Here is a 25,547-nt window from a genome sequence, read left to right on the forward strand (position 1 = left end):
ATAGGTGTTCAAAAGTATCTCCCCTGAAACATCACAGATATATTTAGGCTTGAGGATTTTGGAAGAAAAACTTTTGAAAATGTTGTTTAAACACCAATTTGCTCTCTTTTAGCTCTTGATGAAGTTAGATTTGATCACTGTGCTGGTGGTGGCTTGGGCTTCCCTTCTGGTAATTAGTCTTTACTGTGAGTGTATAACTAAGGGCCAGATGTATGAAGCATTTTTGCGATTGCAAAAATGCATTTTCGCATGTAACAAGTCCAATTTGCGATTCAGTAACTTGTTACCAAATTGCAAATTGGATTTGCGACGACATACTGATTCGGTATCAGGAAGGGACGTGTCAAGGTAGTCCCTTCCCAATACCGAATCATAGAGGTTTGTATGATTGTTTTGTGACCATGAATGCGGTCGCAAAACAATCGCATTTACCACCAATTTCAAATTGGTGGTAACCTATTTGCAAAGGGGAAAGGGTACAAAATGGACCCCTTCCCCTTTGTGAATGGTTGCGAAAACATTTTTTAGGGGCAGGCAGTGGTCCTACTTCCCACTGCCTACTCCTAAAAAATTAAAAGAAAACTTTTCTTTTTTCTTTTTTAAACGCATCCTGTTTTCCTTTAAGGAAAACGGTCTGCATTTCAAATAAAAAAGGTTGCTTTATTTAACAGCAATCACAGATATGGTGGTCTGCTGAGCCCCGCAGGCCACCATCCCTGTGATTGTAGCCTTTTGCAATGGGTCGCAAATTGAACCTACCTCATGAATATTAATGAGGTAGATCCATTTGTGAGCCCTTGCGAATAGCTATATGAAACTCCTAGAGTTTCATACATTCTAATAGTGATTACTTAATTTAATTGCGAATCGCAAAAAATTGCAATTTGGTAATCGCTATTATATAGAATGATACATCTGGCTCTTAGTACCAATATTTCTTAAAGATTTCTCAGGTGGAATACAGTTATCGCAATCAGTCAATCTCTGGGCCTGATTTAGGGTTTGGTGGTAAATGAAATCTTCATATTTCCCAGAGAAAATTACAAATACAAAAATACAAAAATGGCAGAGATGCATCTAGTGCAGTGGTCCCCAACCTTTTGATTTCTGTGGACCCCCACTTTATCATTACTGGAACCCGCAGACCCCTACTGAATCATTATTGGAATCCGGAGACACACACTGAGTCATTACTCAAAGCTGGATGGCCTAATCTGTTAATATTATTTAACTTTCTAAGCAGTCGCATACCCCTGAGGAAGTTTCATGGACCCCCAGTGGTCCCCGGACCACAGGTTGTGAACCACTAATCTAGTGAATATTCCTCTCAATATTTAGATTTTATGCTCAAATTTGGAGATTTTTCGTATATCAGAAAATGGATTGGTTTCCTAGAAGAAAAAGAAAATTATAAGGCTTCAGAAAGCAAAAAAGTGTCCATGTCTAACAGTTTGTGCTAGTGCTTCTAGGCAGAACACAGCGAACCGGGAAAACAATTACAATTTTGATGGCAGCTTTGAAAACAGAATTATTCATGAAGCTTTCGAGGTGTTTCATCTCTAGTCTGTTTTGTTTTGAAGGCAGGCCCCTGCGCTGAAAAAACGAAAAAAATTGGTTCCATCAATGGAAACTTCCAGAAACCATGTTATAATAATAATAATGTGTATATGCGCACTGTTCTCGCTGGCTAGAGATGGAAAATGTTACTGGGCAGGTGGTGCCTTTAAAGTTCTGCAAGCAGTGCCTGTGCTCAGCTGGCAGCCATCTTAGGAGTGATGTCACCTGCTACTGAATCTCATTGGGTCATAGATGTTTTCATTATAACCCGCACAAAATTAACTCTCTGTACTTGTAGATGTTTTATTTCAGCCCAGCTTCACGGAGAAAACTGATTACACTGAACTTCAGGCATCTCAAAGTAGTCAACAGATACATGAATATTCAGCTATTAATCTGAAACATTACATGTTTGTCAGTACTTAAATTATAGGAGTAATTTACTATTCATCTCAATGGTATTCCTTGTTGACCTTGAAAAGATGAAATGCTGAGTCACTGTGCTGAGAACAAACATGTGATCAAGAGGTTAAATATACCCACCTTTGTTCAGCCTTCTGCATCTGTTTAGTGTCTCTGTGCTTTACTGTATTTATTTTGCCCCACCATTTCTCGATGATTGAAGTTTACAGACTTCTGCAGCAGAAAGAGAGTGTGGCGTGAGTGCTGTGAGGTCTCCCCGCAGAACCGCCCCACAAAGGGCCCAAGCCCGCTCACATCCTCTGATTGGTTCCCTCTCAAGGTGATGACAGCTCAGAGGCACTCAAGGACTCCGAGAGAATAGCTCCACACGCCAGTTCTAAAGTTTGGTAAAGAGCTGTTATGAGCCTCTGAGGGAGGATAAGAGACACAGCTCATTATCCTTACTGGGGTTAGTTGATATCCACTTTGGCAAGAGAACAACGAGTGAGTGATTTATAGAGCTCGAGGCCAGCTGCAAAGGCTCGCTCTGTCATCCTTGCCCCAGCATTGTCACATTTCTAAGCAAGCTAGAACATAAGTTAGCACAGCCATCTTCTGTCCCACTCAGAAAGGTTTGTGGGGAATACATTCTAGATTTTCAAACTACTGTTGACATGAATCACCGAAAGGCCCCTGGGGAAGGCAGAATGAAATAGGCATTTTCACAGATAGTAGGAAATGCTTTAGAAAGCTGGTGTAATGCTTGTTTTAAAAAATATATATTTGCAAGCATATGCCACAAAAAAATGAAGAAAAAAAAGAAAACATGTAATCAATCATCTGTATGAAATTAAATTGTTATTTTTTAGCTAACAGCTGCATATCATTTTAATGAATAGTTCTTATTTATGCCGGTTGCTGCCGGTCGGGACTGGGATTCTTTATTCAGTCTGCTAGACAGCACTCCTATTCGAAGTCCCTGGTGTGCGGCTGCCTGATCATTAATTAGGCCCCACCTAAGCCTAGGAATGATGTGGGCATTAAATAATCACGTCATAGTGAGAATGCAAGCACGCGCTCCCGGCTGCGCACATCTCATGTTATCTACTTTTCTGTCCCAACCTCACGTGCCTCCACGGGGGCCGAGTTTATGACGTCACACAATAACGCGCTCTGTGGCTATAACTGGATGCTCCTGTTCCTTCCATTATTCTGTCAATATTCCCTGATAACTATTTTGCAAAAAACCTAATATAAACCGAATAAAAATGATTTGTAAAAATGGTGACAATGCTTTTCGCACGTCAAATTTTAAACATTGTAGTGACCAAACGAGGAAGCCTTACACATCCAGTTGCTTCACTGTTCCCTTAAAGCTGGCAGTTAGGGGTGTCCGAAGTATTTAAGTGGTTTTCAAAACAAGCGAAATTAGCCCTCGTTTTACCTCCTGCGGAGTAGAATTAGGGTTGCTCCACTGTACCTCAGGCGGAAAAAAAAAAAAATGCCAGCACAGATGCTTCTTAAAGCACTGTGTGGGGCAAGCAATCTATTTCCCTTAAAGATAATTGCACCGAGATACATTATCTGACCCTTCACAGTGCCCTTGAAAGAAACTTCCCGAACAGCAGGGAAGTCGTGCTTGCCTGTAACAGGTGTTATTAACTTATTAGCATCACATACCTACATAGTGCAACATGTGACAGTGCTGGACCGCACATACATGGAATGAAGATCTCCTGTGTTGCAGGGCATTCTGCCAGCCTTTTGGCTTTTTTAAAAAAAATTGGGACATTTAGATGTGAAACCAGTGTAAACAAACGGAATTACCTGAAATGTTAATCACCGTACCGCAGACAAAAAAATAGGAGTGGTTGGAACTGGAGGCATTTAGTAATCCCAGGTTGCTCCTGTAATGCAGAATTACTAATACATTCCGCCGCTCCTCTGGCGGAATGAATCAGCACTGTACTGGTTTTTAAACAGGGCTGGAACCGGGAGCAGTCCCTCTGTGTTTAAAAACCATTGCAGATGAAACTTTAATCTGCAGTGTTTTTTAAACATAGAGGGGCTGCTCCCTCTTCCAGCCCAGTTTAAAAACATCATTGATTGCACTGCTGTGCATACCCCTCGGTGGCCTTACATGCTCTGAGTATATAAGGCTTGTGTACCCCTTGGTGGCCTTACATACTCTGCAATGATCACTGCAGAGTATATAAGAGAGTATGTAAGGGTGCTGAGGGGGTATGCACAGCAGTGCCAAATACCAAATGTACTTAGAATTCATACCCCTCGGTGCCCTTATATACTTTGCAGTAATCACTGCAGAGTATGCTAGAACGCTGAGGGGTAGGCATTTGTATTTGACAGCACTATTTCTTAGCAAGGAATGCATCCTTGCATCCGTTTTTGGGTGCGAGGGAAGGGGCGGCTCCTTCATGAGGGCGGAGGAGCGTCGCCCTCCCCCAGCAGTAACTGCTGCAAATCCTTTCACAAGGAAGGGATAATAAACTGTGTTTTTATCCCTTCCCTGTGAAAGGGGTGGGCCACAGGTTGTGACAGGTTGTGCACTCCCCTCAGAGAGCATGTGTGTTTGGCCGGCCCGAGACGGCTGGCCAAACACACATGGGCACAGGGCTCTCTCCAGCCCATAGTTGCTGGGCTGCAGAGAGCCTGCACAGGCTCCCAGTCTGCCTGGGAGTGCCCTGACTGAGCGCTACCAGCCAATCCAGGATTGGCCGCAGGGCAGGCTGGGAACCTGTGCCTGCAGCCTGTTGCAGAAACGGAGGAGCAGTGCGGTTCTCTAGGCGGCAGCAGGCCATGTAAGCAAATGTATTTGTAATTTTTTTTAATTCATATTCCCCCGGTGTGCGCCGCCCCACCCCCTCTAACACCATGACTGTGCGAGGGTGCATTTTGAACTAAGAGAATAGTGCCAAATGCCCACTCTCCCTGCTGCAGTATTCTGCAGAATCTTGCGGAATTTGAATGTAATTCCATGGAATTTCGTTGAATCATATTCCACCACCCTTACTTAAAAAGAAAGAAATTCACCTACCCCTACTGGTAGTGCCTTCCTCCTTTGTTTGTTGATGACCCTGCTCCAGGAGACACCCTGTAAAATGGAGTGAGTGGTGAGGCTATGGATTGCTGACATAAAACAGAGAAATGGCTATAATGGGTATGGCTGGCCATGTGCACACTATACAGCTGGGTGATGAGCAGCAGTTGAGTGGCTATCAATAGTCCAATAGTGGTAGCTGCCCAGGCAGATTAGGGGTCTTCTGCACGCAGGGTCGGACTGACCTATAGGGCAATCCGGCTGTGCTTGATGGGCTGGCCTGACAGATCAGTGGGTGCCATTTTTTGCCTGTTTTGGGCCTGTTTTGTAGTGTGGTGGGCCTTTTTTGTTGATTTCCCTTTTATTACACAAACATTGCCTGCAGCAAGGACAAATGCATGCAGTTTCGCATACCCAGCAAAACACCTATACAGCTTGTCTATACAAGTTGAAAACCACCCTTATGCGCAAACGTGGGCCACTGTTTTAGCTCTCTGATTCGCTAATGAGGGCCACTTTTATTTTGGTGCCAGGCCTATTTTCTGTCCCAATCTGACCATGTCAGGATCCCAATCATAATTGTCTTTCACTTCACCTAGGCGTTAGGGTGACCCATTGCGGTTGTTTGCATTAGGACCTTTGACACTCTTGCTAGGCTACTGGTGAACAAGGTACACTGCAGGCTCTGCCCTCTTTCTGGTTCCATTCATAGAGTCCCTGTTGCCACCTTTTACATCACTGCACACCTACATAATTCATAAAGTGCCTGCCATCCCACTCATTTCAGCCTACTTCTTAAATGTATCCATAGATCTTGCTGGTCTTTTTAGTGCCCCATTATCTCCTGGACAAACTGAGAGTTCCTGTTGCCGCTTTCAAAGGTCCATTTAATTTTCCGACCTAATTAGGGAGTCATTATACTCTGCTACCTGCAGTTACTTCCATCTTCCATGCCAGATTCAGAGAGTCCCTGCCACCTGCATAGAGGCCCACCTGCCTTCCAATTCCATGTATGGTCCCTGATGCCCGACCTACAGCCCTATTCTGTACTTTGCTGGTGCCAGTGGTGGAAGTGGACTGCAACAGTGGAAAAGTGTAGAAGTCACCTAAGAAAAAGTCTGGATACCAGGATTATTTTTTTTGCAACAGAACCACAGACGTTAAGAGATCAGTACAACAGGAAGATGCACTTAAAGCAAGAATATAACCACTTTTTAATTTTAACGCACATCGCAAGAAATATGTTTCTTTTTGGTGCAAAGAAAAGGTGCTATTGACTTTGAATAACTGTAACCTGACAACATAGTTTAAACACACAAGGATGAGTAAAAAATAAAAAGTATAGAGAACAGAAAGAAAAATAATGCCACGGTAAAGTATTAGCTCCTGGCATACATGCACACTTCTTCTTAGGTGGATGTGCACATGTGACCAGGAAAAATGCCTCCACTCACGGTGCAAGAAAGCCTCAGACAGACTGTGGTTGGCTAAACCAAAGCCCCAGGCTGTGTGCTTTGGTGGGAAGAAGCAAAATATGAATGACAGTTGAAGAGACCAAAGGATGGATAAAGCTGCAGCAAAGCCAACCAATGCATGTACATGTATGTGTTTTTAAGAATATTTTTGATTACATGAGGCTGGTCAGAGGGCTAAAGCTTTCACTAAGGCAAATCTAAAGAGTGTTACAGTATAGAAAATAAATATGCCAAGAATTATTAGCGAGAACTCCAGCAAATATAGGGAGACTTGGCAAGCAATGGAGTCAGGCTGGGAAAGCTTGCCAGCCCCCTTGACATAACTTCAGGTCACCGGCAAGAACAGCCGCCATAAGGAGTTCCCGGTAGACACCTCATTCCATTCCAGAAAGACAGCAAATGCTTTGGCGCCTGACAAGCCTTTCCGTGAAAGAAAATGCTGATTTTTCTTCATGCAGTGATTATTATTGCAGACCTCGCCTCCTCTCTTTTTCACTTTGACTTTTTTTTTTATTCTGGTATGCTTCCTCTCCGAGTTTTGGGTGTATTTTTGTTCAATATGAGATTAAGGGGGGTGTGGCATTCAGCGACGGCCGCCGCAATTTTCAAGAGGAGGGGTGGGTGGGGGGTAAGGACAGGGATGAGGGGGGAAAAGTTTTTAAAAAAAGAAACGTATCTTTTTCTGTCACCTCCTGCTGCGTTACTCCTCTTCCCTCGATGTGGTGTCCCCACATTCACTGGGACATCAGCACAAGCTCCCCAGCAATCCTGGAGCTGCTTTCATACTAAACCTAGCATGAAAGCAGCACTAGGATTGGTCTGAGCAGCCCAGACTGTCGCTCAGACATAACCCTAGGGCCTGAGTCGGCCGGCCAAACACACATGCGCACTTAGATGCACTTTCTCCTCCTCCCACCTCACGTGACCCAGCCCACCCCTCCCTTTACATGCTGCTGGCTGAGCCAGCAGCTGAAAGATAAAAAGATAATGAAATATAATTTTATCTTTCAGCTCCAGGCTTAGCCAGGGACGCAATGCTCCTCCGCCATTGTGAAGAAGCCGCCCCTGGTGGCATTTCGATAATAATCTCAATATTAATCTCTTCTGACTACTGGCCTCAAGAAATATCTGCAAAGAAACACTTTGTGCTAAGTAGATACCATAGAGTCCCTCATTTAAACACCTCTCTATCAACAAATTTAGGGGAGGGATGAGAAGGAGTCTACCCTCGATGCCTTTTAATGTTACTAACAGTTAACAAATGCTCTTTGACGCAAAAGTAAACTGGAACTCAAGACTGAGTCTGACATTTAACTGGTTCCTCTCCAAACCTCCTAAATATTTTAATGCTCCCACCTCCAAAATATGTCCAAATATTTCCAAAGGCCGATCCACCATGGTTAACTCTCTAAAATGCATATATTTTATTTGTAAACTTTCGTCCAAACGTTTCTTAAGCGGGGACATGGTGTTAGTAGAATCCATCACTTCTATTGTAATTAAAGTGTGCTGTCCAACTCTCTTGATCAACCACTAAACTTCAGATGCCTTCCTCCAATGTTCACTCCTCAGTCCCTTCCTTCTAGAATTAAACTCCTACCGAATACCTGACCATCATAATGTTGTCTGCGACTCACCTAGAAATGAATAGCAAATGAATGAATACTTACCATTACCTTGTCTCTAATCAGGCACAATCTTGTGTTTCCAGAGCATCTAGTCCCCGGCCTGAAGTGACAGCGACAAAGGACTTGACGTAGCAAAGAAAGGTAAGGCTCTCCCATTGTAACAGGTGTGTTGTATTCCCTTTCTGTCCATTCAGATGTAAAAACATTTGCAATATTCTAATGGGGATCAGCTGAACACTGTATAGTCAACATGTAATGAATGCTTCATAATAATATATCAATGGCAAATTAATGAAAACCTATTATTGTGGTTTCAGTGTCTTGAGGGTGGGGTGACATTTGCCTGTTTGAGAGCTGTGAATTCTCTGTTTTTTTAATAGATTCTAATTATTTTGGGCTCTCCTTGACATGGGATTTGGGGCCATATGTACAAACACATTTTCCCATAGACACAGAATGGGTAAAAACCTTTGCTACATCTGGCCCTTGGTGGCAAGCTAGGTAAAACAGCATTGACAGCTATCAAACTGAGGTTAACTGATAGTTGAGGAACGGCGTGTATATGCAGCAGGGTTGTATTAGTGCGAATAGCGGGAAGTGAGGTCTTTAGATCACCTAAAACAAACTCAGCAGAAACTGGCAGGGTGTCACGCAGAATAAGCACCTGTGTTACAGTTAGATGGAAGGTGGGTGGCAGGAGGTTCCATTGGCATAATCCTCCAAAAGAGAACACTTGGGCTCCATAAGTAACCATTTTCACCCTGAATGTGGCAGCCATCTTTGCCCAGGGGGTGGGCCTGTCACAATGGATAAATGCTAGCAATCTTTGCATGGGTCCAAGGGGTTGCATTCATGGATGGCTGTAAGGAGGTTCTCTCGTTTTCCTGAGATTGATTCTTCCTTGAACTTTAGGCAGCTAAACTGAAAGAGCGGAGAAGGAATAGGTGAACGATGGCCTGTTTGAACAGTCTCATTTTTGTGCAATTGAATATTTGAGATGATGATTTTTCAGTGAAAGAATTGCTGTGCATGGCGTTTGACATGGTAGGATCAGGCAAGAAGAAAAATCAGACATAAACCTGGATACGTCTGAAAATTATTTTTTTAGAAAGCCGATCCCGGGAAAAGGAGGCTATCTACATGCCAGTGGTTTGTGGCACTTGACTCTGCCCTTCTCAGAAAAGCAACTTTCAACTGTCCATAGAAGGACGGAGGAATGCCATAAAAATGGATCTTTTAGATTAAGATTTTGAGAATGTGGAATTCAAAATAGTTTTAAAAATAGACTGCCATGAAATTCTATACATCTGATTGGATGATCTCTGCCACAACCAGGCACAGGATGTTGATTGATAAGCTCTCAATGACAACTGCCCTGTTTTTATTTTCTGAACGTCAAAGCAAGTGCTCAGAGTATAACGCTCAGAGAAATGCAGTCACACTTTCAGGTACTTGTCTGCTGCTTGGAGGTAAAATCGACCCGTTAGAAGGATTAGCCACGGTGACTTTTCCCACAGAATTGTTATCAAAAATATAGAAGATCTCATTTTTCAAATTATGGTTTATTTGAAATATTTTTCAAAGTCAATGCCCGGCCCTAGCAGTTTCAGAGGATGAGTTCAAATCAAGAAGAAAGCATGAACCTCAGTTAAAGTGTAATGATAGATATCTAGTAGAAATGCGGCTGAAAATCGCGTGTGGCTGTGGTTGAGGGCCAGGCTTTCAATTCTGTCAAATGCTCCAAAGACTTTAACGAATGTCAACCTTCGAATATCACTCTTGATTCATTTTGAACGAGGGTGCCACGTTCTGTAGAACATATCTAACTTTGCTCAGTCCTGAAGTGGATGGAGCAGTTTTTAAATAAAAAAAATAGGGACTTAAAGCAGTTGGAATTCCTATATATTTCCTAAACAGAAGGGAAGCAGCATTGACAGGGACAATAGGTCCAATGAGCAAAAGAATGAAAGATGATGGGTACTGAAAGGGGACAGAATTGTAAAGTGTCCAGGGCCCAAGGCGATTGTTCCTGAAAGGGGATCAAACAGTAGTAGCACAGGCCACAAAGAGATGGTGAATGAGGCCCAGTGTGAAAGACACAACCTCTTTAGGATTCAAATTTTCAGTCTTATGTGTAAGTGAGAGTGGAAATTGGAGTTGACCGGTTACATGCTCTCTGAATACTCATCAAGCGGTCTGAAGTAATCAAAAGTTACACGCAACTCTCAAATAAATAAGAAATTATTGAAAACATAAACGGTATCTAGTGGATCCAGCTGTGGCATGTAGCTTTTCATACACTGGGTTACATATGACCAATGAGAAAAACATTATATATAAGCAACTGTAATATAATTGTCTCTTCTGGAGCATAATTTGTATTGTTTTTTGCAGCTGGTTGGCACCATTACCCATTTTTGGGGACTGAGACTTTTTTTCAATATTATATTATAAGCCAATGCAAAAGAGAGGCAGGAAATAGAAAAGGAAGGTGGAAGGGAAAGTTAGTAAAACGGTGCAAATGAAGAAAGAGGGATAAAAAAGAACCTGCAAGAGTGAGATAAAGAGTCAGGAGGTGTAGAAGGTGGAAGAAAAAGGCATAACGTGGAGTCAAGACTAGACAACATTGGTATTCAGTAGTCCTTGAATTCTTCAGTGCTGCAGCAGCCTACTAGGAAAAACTTTGGGCCCCTGCATTTTTTTTAATTAAGCATTTATTTCCTCCAATCTCCATACATGGATCTATTCAGTGGTATGCAAGCAATGATGGTGACATCAATGAGATGAACCTATGTTAGCAGGGGTGTGTCTCCCTGGGTCAGCAAAGCTCAGCCCGTCATGAAATTTAGGGCCATATGTACGAACACATTTTCCCATTGACACAGAATGGGAAAAACCCTTTGCTACATCTGGCCCTTAGTCTCGTGTAATTGTTTGAAATGATGGTAAAATCAGAGCAAAAATCACTAATGGCGCTTTGGCACATCTGTGTGTGCTGCACAATGCAGCACACACAGAAGTTCCAAAGCGTCATTTTCATATGATTATTTATGTGCAGGAATGGACACCTTCCTTCCCGCACATAAACAATAATTTCTGGCATTTTGCTTTTTCTATGCGTGCTGCAGAATGCAGAACACATAGAAAAAGCAAAAAACGAGGACAAATAAAAGTATTTCTCCTCGTTGCGCCCTGCTAACGCCACCCTTGGGGGTGGAGTTAGATTTTGGCCCTGCCTCAGGTTTACGAAATTTCATTAATCTGAGGCAGCGTCAAAATGCAATGGGTGTTGCTGTGGTACGCCCACAGCAACACCCATTGCACGCCCCTTCCACGCACAGTGCTTAACGGCACCTTGTAAATATAGTGCTGTGCCTAGCGCCACAGGAGCGTCACAAAAAGTGACGCTCCTGTGGCGCTAGGGGCCTATAAATACGGCCCTTTGTCTTTCTTCAAGAAAGGTTTGTTTCATGGGTGCTTTAGCGCGCACTTTAACTGAAGAATGTTTGTGTAGAAGCCCAAATCCCAAAGATAGCGGGGCACCCTGACGGCACCCTCCGGAGCAACAACGACCCTCAGCTCCTGCAGCATTGCAGGAGGGTGGGAACAGGTGGAAAATAATACCTCCATTGCACACTCACTTGCTGGGCAGCTTTAATTCAAGTATTATTTTTGTATCGCACTCAGGGTGCTCGTTTTTCCTGGTTTCTTAACAGTGCTGGACCACTGCCCTCCAAAGTCCGAAAAGGTAGGACAGGCCTTTGGCATTGTCTGCTACGGATCAGGCCCTTCTCTGTCATGTGACTGACTCTGCACCAGCCTTACCCGCCTTTAAGTGGCACAGACTGCTAGAAAAGACTCATCCTTTTCCACAAGGACATTGAATGTATACTCATCATCGAAACTGACGCAACTTCTTGGTTAACTAAAACGATCTTTACTCACATTTAGAGAGTGTTTTCGGCCATTAGCAATTGAAAGGGGTGCCTACATCTACACTGACCAATCCCTATGGGCACCAGACGTCTAAGGGACAAAGCAGGAACCTGATGGGGGCTTTGCCAAAAGGGGTGGGTCAAAGGTTGGGAATGTTGGGCGGTACTACACTCGGAAATCAGGGCCTCTTGGTCCAGCTCTCCACTCACGCCCAGTTTAGACCCCCGATAAACGCAGCTCGTTCCCTGTACTGCCACTGTGTTTAATTTTCGCATGCTTGTACACTTTCTACATTTATGTCACCAGCAGCTCGTGACGTGCTAAACGTGGCTTGTTGCTAAGGCAAACACCACCTACGTAAACAGAGCGGTAACGCGCGAGCCCAGTACCGTGGCGAGAGGCCAGAGACTGGAACACAAAACATTTGTGACTGACACCATTATTTGCTCATAGAGGTATAACAGCCGCAACAACAAAGCCCTTATTGTCTCGGTAATAGCCATCCAGTAACAGCTCATTAGAACCAATAACAGAGTTAAAATACCACTCACTAAAATGTTCACAAGATAGATCAACAGATATAAGGTTCAAAGATTTCCCACCGATAGTGCAGTTTCCGCATGAGCTGCCGTGCACACCATATATAGGCAGCCACGCAGGGCCGGCTTAAGGTCTGGTCGAGCCCGGTGCGACAAATGTATTTGTACCCCCCACCCAGGACCTCCTGCTTGGATTCCCTCAATGCCACTCCACTAAAGTGCCCCTCATCTCTCCATATCCCCTCTCCCACATACATTTCATTTGTTTATAAGTGCTGGCAAGGGCTGGCTTTACTAATCCACTCAGCTGTCCACAAAATACAGATCTGTTCTTTGCAGCAGGCATATTAACCCTCTCTGCTGCTTTATGTGGAGTCAAAAATTCACTAGAGTAAACTCAATCCTTCTGTGTAGCAGGAACAGAAATCACACCAGTTATCTTTACATTTTTATTGCTGCCTGAAAGATGGATGCACAAGGTACTCTGCATCAGGTGCTTTTAAATGGTAAATTATTTCTAGTCACAATCCCCCCCCCCCCCCCCCCCTTTGAGGTCATTCCCCCTTCCCCAGGTCAGCGTGCAGTCCTAATCTGCCCTCCAACCACGCTAAAAAACTGTTATTGCTACTTTGAAGTAGTAGTGGTGTGCTACACCTACAACATATTGTGTGGGGTCAAGGCTGCAGTTAATAAGGATGGGAACTGTTTGCAGTTGAGGTAATAATTGCATCCATTTGTTAATGCTGTTCCAACTTGTATTTATGGTTCATTAATGCAAAGCCTTTATTATTAGGGTGCACACTTTAAATAAACATGGTGAGGTCACACTGTACTACTGACAGTGGTTCCGGTAAAAAAAATTGCATTCACACCTTTGAAAAGTTTACTATGAGGTTACGTATAATGCTCCCAGGATGCTCTCTGGTTAGATGCAAATGTTTGCAGAAGCTTGTAAGCAAGACTGATTATTCTTTGCTTTCAAAATGAAATGTTCAGGAAAAAAATGCAAAAAAACGTTTTTCGAAATTACTGTGAAATTTTAGGTGCTATTTCTTTGAAACATCATTTAGTAAAATGTGTTGATGCATGCAAGCATTTCCAAAAATATTGTAATGGAAAATCAGTGTATCTGTTTTTAACAAGATTGTGGAAAACATGAAAATAAACAAGGACTGGCAAAGCCAAACCGAACCAAAATTATTGGTCAGTCTTGGTTTTGTCAATGCATGTCTTGTTTTGACATGGCTTTTGTAACACTTTATTGTTGTGGGAGCTGCCGGGCCCTCACCATTGTTATACACATTGGCAAAAAGCAAAATAAAATTTGGTCTCAAAAAGCACACATTGCCACACTAGTTCCTGGCACTGAACAAAACTACTTTGTGTGTCAATATGCTCCTTGTGGAGCTCACAGTAAAGCCAGCCAATAGAGAAATAGAATTTTAATAAAAACAAAGGCCCATATTTATACTTTTTTAGCGCCGCATTTGTGCCGTTTTTTGACGCAAAAGCGGTGCAAACTTACAAAATACAATTGTATTTTGTAAGTTTGCATCACTATTGCGTCAAAAAGTGGAGCAAATGCGGTGCTAAAAAAGTATAAATATGGGCCAAAATGTCTTGGGGAACACCAGACCTAGTTAGGGGTCCAATTCTTAAAGAAAGTCACAAAAATTTACACATGGTACATGTCTTTGCATTAGTGGCCTCAATGAATTCACAAGCGTTTCCAGAAGTAGAGCAGGAAATCATACTTCTAGACAATATTTGTGAACTGTATTTTAGCACAAGCAAATATGCATGTGTAGATTTGCTCATGCAAAAATCTATTGATCGTTTACAAGATCACCTTCCCTCCAACCACTTGTTACCAAACCATGGAAGAACTTCTACTTCTGCCATTGTCAGAAGTAAATTTCCAGCCTTTCTCAGTATGGAAAAAGAGTAGAGAAGAGCTGGTGAAAATCCTTAAAACATACAAGTTAGTAGGCTTACACAGACTGAAATGCATTTCGGCCCTGTAACTATTGCTTACTGCCTCCTCCAGCCCTAGTGGGTAGATTTGTGCAAAATAAGGAAACTGCTACAGTAAGGCTTGAAATTACTAATACTCATTCCCCACTATAGTATTAGCCCTGGCTTAATCAGAGAGGCTATTATCAGAGCTCTTATATAATGAGATTGCTGCAATAATTTGCTGCGGCAGTACATGGCAACAAAGGGACAAGTAGAACTTTTTTTACATGACAAGTAGATTTAAGAAGCAAACTGTTCCATAGACAAGTAGATATTTTATTAAGTTCCACACCCCTGAAGAGGTAACAGCCTTTTCCTGCGAACAATAGTAGATTTAGGGTAAAAAAGTTATAAAGTGTGTAACATTTACGGGGAAGCAAAAATTGCAATTGTATATACTGTCTCACACAAGTCTGAAGTTGGTGTGCCATGTGTTTAATTTGCATTTATATAGCACTTACTACCACTATGAGGTGTTGATGGTTGGCAATTTTCAAGCCAAATCTCATCGAGGTAGAGCTCAAAAAGAACAAAGATTTATTTGCTAGGTACCTTGTTGATAGATAGCCATACCTGGCATTACTCAGAACTACTTCACATTTGAATCACTGATATCTATCCTTAATGATATTGCTTAATGATTCACTAATTTATGCATGTTATTCCAGAAATAACCATTACCAATGTCCTTCAATGAGCTCTCCAAGAGGCAACATTTTGTAAAGCCTGACATTACTTCTGGCAATGATCTCAGGTATCCTTTAGCATAAAGATTCCTGCACACTCTGGCCCTAAACAGAAGCCAATGCGATCTTGTTGACATAAAATTGAGCTTGAGTCTGAAGGAGCTTAACGGGGTGCCAGGGATTAGCCACAAGAGCCCTCAAGAAATTATTCTTGTTTCTTTGTATTCCAGTCATTCTACCAAAGCCCCTATGTTCCATACAAAATAGATAATACTGCTTCCAAGCTATAAACATGGGTGAATGTGCTTATTGTGGAACACAAATTCTCCCCTTGCAAAGTAAGACGGTGTCCCCATTCCGACTCTGGGAACATACAGCTTTTCGGTATGGGTCGTACCACGACAGCTTGCGGTCAGATATATAATACCAAGATAATCAAAACAATCAACTCTCCTGTGGGGATAGCCACCGATAGGGAAGGTGATTTTCAAAAGACTTGTGCAGTTTGTAATCATGAACTTTATTTTGATAGCATTAATAGTCAGGCCCTTGATGCAACAGTAGGACTCAAAGCCCCATGAAAACGGGTACATTGAGATTTCTGTAAAAGACAGACACAATAGCAGCATGTTCTCAGCAAGTGAAAGAATAGCGGTCTTATCAGCCCTATTTAGGGCATTTATAAATTTAGGCAGGTTAAGTATGCCACAATTTTGTTTACAAACAAGGAGGACAGTACAGGGGCTATGACACAGCCCTGGCCCATCCCAGTGTTAATTTCTGTAGTACAGTCACCAGCTCCTTCCATACCTGACCCTAGCACGCACTACATGACTTTAATCATCCACTCAAGCATCCTTTGTCTCTTCAAGCTTGCCTATGAGGTTTCTATTTATTGAGTCAAAGTCTATCTTTAGGCCAATAAGGGTCACACACATTGGTGCCTGTTTTAACCCTGCACTTTTGACACAGACACAATAAAACCTCATGGCTTGTTCAATTCTGCTAAACCCTTTTATGAAACCAGCCTGCGTGTTACTTAGTATAGTATTACTGTCCATCCCGTCTTGGATGAAGTTGAGTAAGACCATGGCGTAAATGTTTCCTACCCCATCAGGGAGTGAAGTGGGGCACAGTTGGCTGGAACATGATGATGTTTTGAAAATAGGGATTATTATTTACCATCTCCAGGGCTTGGAGACATACCCACTTTTGGCAACTGCATTAAACACAGGGGACAACACTGGAGACAACATTTTGGGGTCGATGGAAAATAAATCCACAGAAAAAAATTCTGGATCAGGGGTCTTATTGTGTTTTTGAGCTACAATAGCAGCAGTCAGCTCAACAACAAAAATACAGGTAGCATACATTTAGATTTGCCTTTTTTTAAGCCACAGCTGGAAGCATGATTTTCTGCAGATAATAAAAGGTTAAAATGCTTTTCTGCTATGTTGTGTTGCTTTACATAACCTTTCTAAATCCTTGCCCTCTATTATCCCAGCCAAACTGGCCATATTCCAGCCTTGTATTCTGTACATGTTGCCTACTTGAGCGCTAGAGCCAAATGTTTCTGATGGCTTTTCACTGCCTAAGGGCACAAGTATCTGTGGTTCCTATGCCATAGTATTATTCATCCTTGCTAGGGCCCCAGCACCCTCCCCACCCACCATTTAGATGCTGTACTCTAAAGCTTGTTCTATTGACTGATGATAATATTTTTCTCCCACTGGCTGGGTCAATATTTACTTGCAATTTCATCACACCTTTTGTAAAGTTTGAGTTTGGACCACACAATGCTACTCTGCCTGATCTCATGGTAGAGATGCTCTCTTGGTCATTAGCCAAGATGCTTGGGTATAATTCCTATTGCAGGGGCAAAATCCCTGAGTTATGGAAAGAGACTGCTTTGCACAATAATGCACAAGCTAATGCAGTGGAGAGGCACTCAAATTGCAATGGCTCCTCCAGGTCCCCTTGTTAGGTGGCAGTTTACCAGGCAGCACAGCTGGCTGGTTTGCTAAAGACATCTCGGGGATTTTCAGAAAGTTGACCTAGAAACGCATTCCGCTTGTTGATTACCATTGGGTTTGTGGTCTGTAACTCACACTTTCTGGCTTTCCATTTTCTGGCTTAATTTGCTTTAGACTCTCCGCTTTCAGTTTGTCCCGCCTGATGAGAAAGCTATGTTCACTGAATACTTCCACAAACTCCTTTTCTGTCAACACGCCTTTGAATGGTGTTCTTATCTGTCACATTTGCTGAGCATTCAAAGACTGAGGTCAAATTTCAAGCTGTGTTTTCACAGGAGCTTGGTTATTTTTGTACTAATAGTTCTTTTGGTCCTAATACCTTCCAGTTTAGGTTCCCTTGGGTCTTTGCTGCGTAAAAAGTATTTGAATCATATTAGTCTTCCCTTTGCACTTATGTTGAGCATTTCACTTTTTTTTGGTGTGTGGCAATCAGTGGATCAAGTAAGGTGGTACTGTCAGACTGACCATCTCTCATAGGAGAATTCCTCCTTCCAGAAGTGTGGTAATTTCCCCTGTCTACCTAAATAGCAGCAACTGCAGTTCCATAATTTATGCCATTCAACAGGTATTCTTGCACTATAATATTAGTGAATAGATTACCTGTGGAACTGCTCCTAATTTGTAAGAATAGCTGAGCAGTCACATTTATCTCAGGACCCAACTTCCCTACTTAATAATTCATCCACAAACTCTTCCATGGCCATCATCTTTCTAACTATTGATGTTACATGCGCAACCATATCTTGGAGGACTGTTATTTGCAGTTCAAGATTTGTCAACTGCCAATATAATTTGTTATACCTGGCAGCTCTTGGTGTGGTTTCCCGTTACTTTTTGCTTCTGACCCCCTGTTTTTAGACCCTGTGCTGTAATTCATTTTTGCTGGTTTTGATACTCGGGGCACTTTACCACTGCTAACCAGTGCTAACGTTCAAGTGCTGTCAGTCTAAAAGATATTGGCAATTGGTTTTCCATGATTGGCACATTTGATTTACTGGAAAGTCCCTAGTAAAGTGCACTATGGGTGCCCAGGGCCTGTAAATCAAAAGCTACTTGTGGGCCTGCAGCACTGATTGTGTCACCCACATGAATAGCCCTGTAAACAAGTCTCAGACATGTCACTGCAGTTTCTGTAGTTTTGCACTGCCAATTCGACTTGGCAAGTGTACCCACACCCATGCCCAAACCTTCCCTTTTACTAAATGTAAGTCACCCCCCTAAGGTAGGCCCTAGGCAGCCCCATGGGCAGGGTGCATGGGTATTTAAAAGGTAGGACATGTACTGGTGTGTTTTACATGCCCTGATAGTGAAATACTGCCAAATTTGTTTTTCACTATGGCAAGCCCTATCTCTCACATAGATTAAAATGGAGACTGACTTTTAATATCTTGTAAGTGCAGTTTCCTATTGGGAGCAGACAGAGATTGAGAGTTTGGGGTCTCTGAACTCACAATTTAAAAATACATATTTTAGTAGAGTTGGTTTTTAGATTGTCTGTTTGAAAATGCCACTTTTGGAATGCGGGCATCTTCTTGCTTAACCATCCTGTGCCTCAGCCTGCGAAATCCACGTCTGGGTCAGTCTGACAGTTGGGCTGTTTGTGAATTCCCACTAGACAGTGACCCAAAGGGATTGGGGGGGTGTCCTGCATATCCTGATGAGTCTCCTGGGCTAGTGTGGGGAGGGAGGAGCTGACACTTATACCTAAAAGGGATGCACCTGTCCTCACACAATGCACACTACAACCCCCTGGTTGTGTGTGTCTGTGGCAAGGCAGGACAGTGGCAAGATAGTTTGATTCTCAGAGGATTCTTGTTGGCCATCTCCCTTTTCTGGTACTCTGCTGTTCCCAGTGTTTCCTGAGTAGGCGCCCAGGATTCCAGGGAGAGACATGACCTAAGAAAGGCAAGAGCTTCCTCAATGAGGTATGAGATTTTGTTAGGTCCAATGGGTTAGCCCTCCTTTGTGCCCATTCTTGAGGTGTTACATTTTTTAGCACTTTATGTTAGAGAAATAATTATGTGGAAATGTGGTCAATGTAAAAGTGGGTAGTGCATGGACAATATGACTCGTATCAGGATTATAAAATATCAGTACAATAAACTTACTATAACTTGTGGAATTAGATTAGCCATTTTATACTCACACAGAGCCACCCAATATCACACAATGAACACAAGTAGCAATTCCAATATTAGGGCACACCTATTACCATTTATCTTACCATTGCTATTGTAGCAAAGGTAAGATAAATAAGAGTAAATAGATTTCCTGGTGCACGTAGAATTGAAAATGTTCCAAATCACTCATGGAGCTCTGCAAATAGACCCTACAAAGATCCCAGTACAGTAGGCAAATCTACCCTTCATTTAAAACCCCCTGCTAGCCCAACTAACAATGGTGTGGTGTGCTCAAATCCACTTGATAGAAGGGTACCTTGCACGGGACACAAGGCTGTTTCCAGTGCAACACAGCACAGACACAGTGCAATACTGAATGCTGTCCTATATTCCGTGGTTGCAGGTCCAATCCAGTTCACTGTTCATTGTTTGTTCTGCGTTTCCATCTGTGCTGTGGCTGGTTGTGGCACCTGAGATATCTAGGATTGCTAGAACGGCATGAGCAAGGTTGGTCTAGCTAGTGGGGGCGGGCAGCTCAACTTGACTCCCTTTCAAATCTCAAGCGACACCACGCACTGCCTTCCCGCACAGCACAGGTTCAGGACAGCCATGCCTTTCTCCATGTACCGCGACTGAGCGGGTGTGCCCTGCACCAATCCTCAAGAGCCGTAAGCAGATCGAGGGAAGCACCAGGAGAGCGCAACAGCCCAACACGTTTGGCTGCTTCCACAGTCACTGACTGCAAGGAGAAGCAACACAAGCTCTTTGGGAGATTTAAGGTGGTGCTTGCTACAAACACCCATCTACAGCTGTCTAATATGGTAAAAGACTGCTCTTCCTGCTCTTCAACTATTGACACCAGTCAACGCAAAACTGTGACAAAGAACATGTCTTAAATGAGCACTTCTAATGTTTACTTTCTGTGATACAGGCCAAGCGCAGGCACTGATCTCTCCACTCAACAGTCCAAGCCCTTAGAGTTGACCCAACAAGGCATTAGCACCTTCTGACCGGTGCGTGCTTCCTGCCTTTTTTCCACAGAGGGGGTTCTGCAGTGTATGACAATGATAGCCCTTTGGGAGGCGCACTTCCCACCTGGAGAAGTGGTGCCATTCTCTGAAAAGGAGTCGACAATGAAGTTCAAAACCATGCCACAGAAGAAAAGGGGGAACTGATCATGTGGGGGTATACATTTCACGTATATTAAATCACCCATGTTTATTTTCAGTTCTGAAAATAATCTATGGGCAGAATACATGCACCATGTGTCAGCTACATCTGATAAAATATTTACCATCTGATAGGAGCTTGTATACAATAGAATCAGCGGCAAATGGACTGGCACTGCCAGCCTGATCAGAGGCCTTCCAAAACATGGAGGGGGTACTACTTCACACCAGATGAAGTTTACAGAGTTTATGATCTTGAAAGGTAGACAAAAAGTAAAATTATAGTTATAGTATGTTTTCACATAGTGCATAGTGAAAATTTAATGTAGCTTCATAACCATAAATAGGTTTTGCTATTAAGCAACCGCACTTAACTTTATTCACAACAATCTTCTTTGTTAAAATCCAGTTTACTGCTCTGCGTCATAGATTACAGGTACACAGGCACACTGGGCTGCGGAGGGCATGCGAGTCAATGCAAATGTGACATTATTACCAACAACAGCAGGGCATGGCCTGCCACTAGGGGCTCTGTACCGCCTGAATCCCGCACACCACCCACTCCACACTAATCTGAAATCCCTGGGCAAGCTGTGCCACAGAAGAAAGGTGAAAGGTTTTTTTTGTCCGATTGTCCCGTCTCTGAGCAGGAAACCGATTACTCAGCATGTGACGCAGGAGTGCGCCCGGCGGCGAGGGATTATGGGTCTCGAAAGTAAGGAATTATGGAACATGTGAATGGAGAGGGAGCAGACTGCCGCGGGGTGGGTCCTGCATCTATATATTCTGTACATTTCCGCTACATCTTTACATTACATTCAAAAAGAAGGCCTAGGAATTTCTGAAGGATGCAGAGAAATCTCGACTCCTTTTCTTGGGTGTATAATGTGCATAGGACCCTGACTTTAGAATAATTTTCTGAAGGCTCTTTATACCACCTCGACCCTATCGGGAGATTTCATTGACCAAAAAATGTCGCAACAGAAAAGTAAAACAACTACTTTTTTTTTATTCTGGTAATGCAAAATGAAATAATATCCGTTCCTGTCTTCTACCCATCAACCATGAACATTTAAGGTAAAGCAGGGTCAGAAGCATAGCTGAATTTAAGCTCCTAAATAGAATCCAGTGAGCAGAAGTGCTTTTTTGAAGGAAGTATTAAGAAAGAAATACTTAAACTAAGATGTTTTGAGTCTCATTGTCAGGCTGTCCGCTCTAATGAGGGGCAGTTGTAAAGTAGACACCAGGACTACATTTTTTCACTCTTGTAAAACCATTTACGGCAAACCCTAAGGCAAGACTCTGGATCATTCATTCGGGAGGGACACATGGTAAGGAATTAGGCAAGGCAAGGCCTGGGCTTCAAAATCGGGTCAAATTCGGATCACCCTAGTTTGTGGATGAGTCAAGGTGCAACAAACTGTCAAACTTTTCACTGTCCGAGTTCAAGATGGTCCGAATACTACTTCTTCTTTCTCAAGTTTCATGTAAAATCTCAAATATTAATATTAAATTATTCTGCAATAAATTTCGAGGTGGCTGGCCCCTCGGTAGTAATTTTGGGGGGCATGTCCAATTTCTTGGATCTCAACAAGAGATTTATTGGAGACCACAAATCAATACAAAAACATTCAATTCAAGACTAGTGGGCAGGCTGAGGTGACGTAGTTACCTTGGTGTAATCGAGACGGAAGAGCAGCAGCTCTTGGCATGAGGTAGAGCTATGAAGAGTTATGAAGAGTTGTGTTAGGATTGAGTGAGTTCTACATGGCAACTTCAGGTCTTAGCCAAGTTTATAGGGCTGTTTTTGTAGGCAGTACAATAGAAGGCAGGTGAAACTATGCGTCCCTGACCTGGTGCTACATGATTCTATGAAGAAGTATGTGCTACGCAGTTTGCACAGTGATGAGGCACCTTAGATCCTCTAGCATTTGTACGGCGGCTAAAAGCACGTCATATTACTCTAGTGAGTTCCATTTTATATTTTCTGCACTTTTTTTTATAGCACATATAGGGGGTCATTCCGACCCTGGCGGTCCATGACCGCCAGGGCCGGGGACCGCGGAAGCACCGCCAACAGGCTGGCGGTGCTTCCTGGGCTATTCTGACCGCGGCAGTAAAGCTGCGGTCAGAAAAGGGGAACCGGCGGTTTCCCGCCGGTTTTCCCCTGGCCCAGGGAATCCTCCATCGCGGCGCTGCTTGCAGCGCCGCCATGGGGATTCCGACCCCCTTCCCGCCACCCTGTTTCTGGCGGTTCTTACCGCCAGGAACAGGATGGCGGGAACGGGTGTCGTGGGCCCCCTAACAGGGCCCCACTAAGATTTTCACTGTCTGCTTAGCAGACAGTGAAAATCGCGATGGGTGCCACTGCACCCGTCGCACCCCTGCAACTCCGACGGCTCCATTCGGAGCCGGCTTCCTCGTTGCAGGGGCTTTCCCGATGGGCCGGCGGGCGGCCTTTTGGCGGTCGCCCGCCGGCCCAGGGGGAAAGTTGGAATGACCGCCGCGGTCTTTTGACCGCGGGGCAGTCATTCGGCGGTGACCGCATGGCGGGCGGCGACCGCCACCCGCCGCGGTCAGAATGACCGCCATAGTGCCCTCACATTGCCCCAAAGCCGCTTGTGAGAGCTGTTGCTTCAACATATTGTCACTTTGTTTCCAATAGACTGCGATCACAACTATAAGTCTATCCCTTAAAAGTTGACTCCTTTAAATTCTGTTACTTGGGCACATGTAGTAGGTGTTCCAAGCCTTCTCCCGCTCTAACAAATGTAGGTACTCCCTTAAACACGAATATACTACCTCTAATGGGTATCAACGCTCCAGTCAGCAGGGACAGCAAACAAGAGGCTAGTTTTTTATAGAACTTCATACATGCCAAAAAGGAGAATAGTTCTGCACCTTACCCGGACTACTTCGCATCAACCTAGGTCACCAGCGCTACCTGACCTTTGGCCAAACCACGGAGTTCCCCATCCAACATGAAAAACACTCAACAATTATTGCTTGCACCAGGACTTCTCTACTCTTTATTTTTTTAGGGGTGGGGCATTTTAATTCCACACAATGCACAAGACGCAAATCCACACCTAATTGATAGGTAACTTTAACCAGGGTTTCATTTTCTTCCTCAGAAACTCAGCAGACCCTATAAACGGAGAAATGAATTTTAATGTAAACCTAGCTTCGAGGCAGACTTTTCTCATTTTCGAACTATTTCATATCAATCCTTGGCCTAGCGTTTGTTTTCTTTGAATTTGGTCAGGAAAATGGTCTACATTTCTAAGGATCTCTTCCCCTGGAATCTTGGCAGAGGCTATACCATATCTTTAAACAAACTGCAAATGTGAAACAGAAGGCAGCCTTTAGAAAGAACGAGGCCTACACGAGGCTACTTGTCTACCCCCGAAACAGAAGCAGAGTCCTCCCCAGCAACAGGCTTCCATTAGCTGTTGCTGGTTAATAGGTCAGCAACAATGCCCACAGGAGAAGATGGAAAGATTACACGAGGGAAATGAGGTGGCCATTTTGGTTTGGGGCACTTTAGCTCCTTCCCTTCACCGCAGCCTAGCATTAATTGCCATTTAATGCTACCTCTCAGGGCCGGGGCTACAAAGGCCCACATTGTCTAGATAATGTGTAGACTGTCATAAGGGGCTTATTGACGCTAAGCCATTGTTGACCCGGTACTTGTGCAAATCAGTCAACATTGCTGTAGAGGTCACTCGCTTATGAGAATCAACGAGAAACAGGTGCCAAATTCTTTATTGATTCAACCCCTCTTACAATGAGCATGTTTCATGTTTTCTGCAAAGCTCAGCAAGGGAATACCCGACTGCAAGGATAGGTGTGGCACTCGAGACTGTCAGTGGTTAATTTGTAAAAAAAAAAAAACATGAGTTCAGGTGCCCAAATTTTATGTTGGGCGATCACGTCCGCTTCTGTTCACGGCACCACCCACTTCCACTACAGGCGACACTCAATCCCACCACTCGCATGCCACACTCAGTGAACATTCACCAAAGCCATATTTTAGTCACTGCCTTCTTTCAGGAAGTATGACCACTCAAGAAAAGTTTGAAAAAATTAGATCCAATACTCGGCCTTATGTACGAAGTTCTTTTGCTATTGCAAACCCAGCAAATCACAAAATGACAGAAGCTGGGACTCCAGTAGGAATTGTCTTTATGTACAAAAGCCATTTTTTAAGTGAGAAAATTCTTTCTGACTAGTAAAAGGACTTTTGCGACCCTTTCTGATTCGTAATTAGGCGGGGACTTGAGAGGGGTGTCCCCCTCATATTTCCAATTTATACCCAAGTGAATGAACCATTTATGACCACAACTGCAGTCTCACATCATTGATAAGATACCAAGCTCCAAGTTCGGGTGGCAATTGATTCACAACATGGATGGTGTCAGCTAGGGCTCCTTTTCTTTTTTGGACCGTGTTGGCACCGGCAGCCTCTGAAGGAACAGGGCCTTCTCCACCTGAAGTTTCCAAAATGGGACGCTTAGAATACTTAAAGCAGCACTGGCTCCTTTAAGTAAGGACTCTGTTTTTTCTGTTAGTTTTAAAAAAAAAACTATTTTCAATTGCGGAATGAAATCAGATATATGTTGGTCTGCTATCCATTGCAGGCCACCATCCCCGTAACTGCGGACAAATACAGAGGGTCCCAAATTGCAACCTGCCTAATTAATATTAATGAGGGAGGTTGTTCTGTCATCCTCTGCAATTCAGTATTTTGTGAACCATCCTATTAGCATGTAGATTGGGTAGCAAAATACTATTTAATCATCAAAGTCGGTGTACAATGTGCAAGCACTTTATGGTAATGGAATATTAGTTCATGAGGCCCACAATGTTTTACAGCACAAATTTCACTTACATTTGCTCATCACCTACCATAGACAATGTCCACAGAA

At 43.3% G+C, this 25,547-nt stretch overlaps 1 protein-coding gene across 2 annotated transcripts in view; it reads left to right on the forward strand.

Annotated features, from left to right (window-relative positions):
• The window catches only part of COL8A2 (collagen type VIII alpha 2 chain), a 317,432-nt gene that overhangs the window by 125,202 nt on the left and 166,683 nt on the right, over positions 1-25,547 (forward strand). For both annotated transcript variants that reach the window (XM_069223837.1, XM_069223838.1), the window contains exon 2: positions 8,204-8,261. The gene's annotated coding sequence lies outside the window, so the exon portion shown is untranslated. The remainder of the gene's footprint in view (positions 1-8,203; positions 8,262-25,547) is intronic.

This window comes from Pleurodeles waltl, chromosome 3_1 (genome assembly GCF_031143425.1).
Source record: "Pleurodeles waltl isolate 20211129_DDA chromosome 3_1, aPleWal1.hap1.20221129, whole genome shotgun sequence".
NCBI classification, from domain to species: domain Eukaryota; kingdom Metazoa; phylum Chordata; class Amphibia; order Caudata; family Salamandridae; genus Pleurodeles; species Pleurodeles waltl.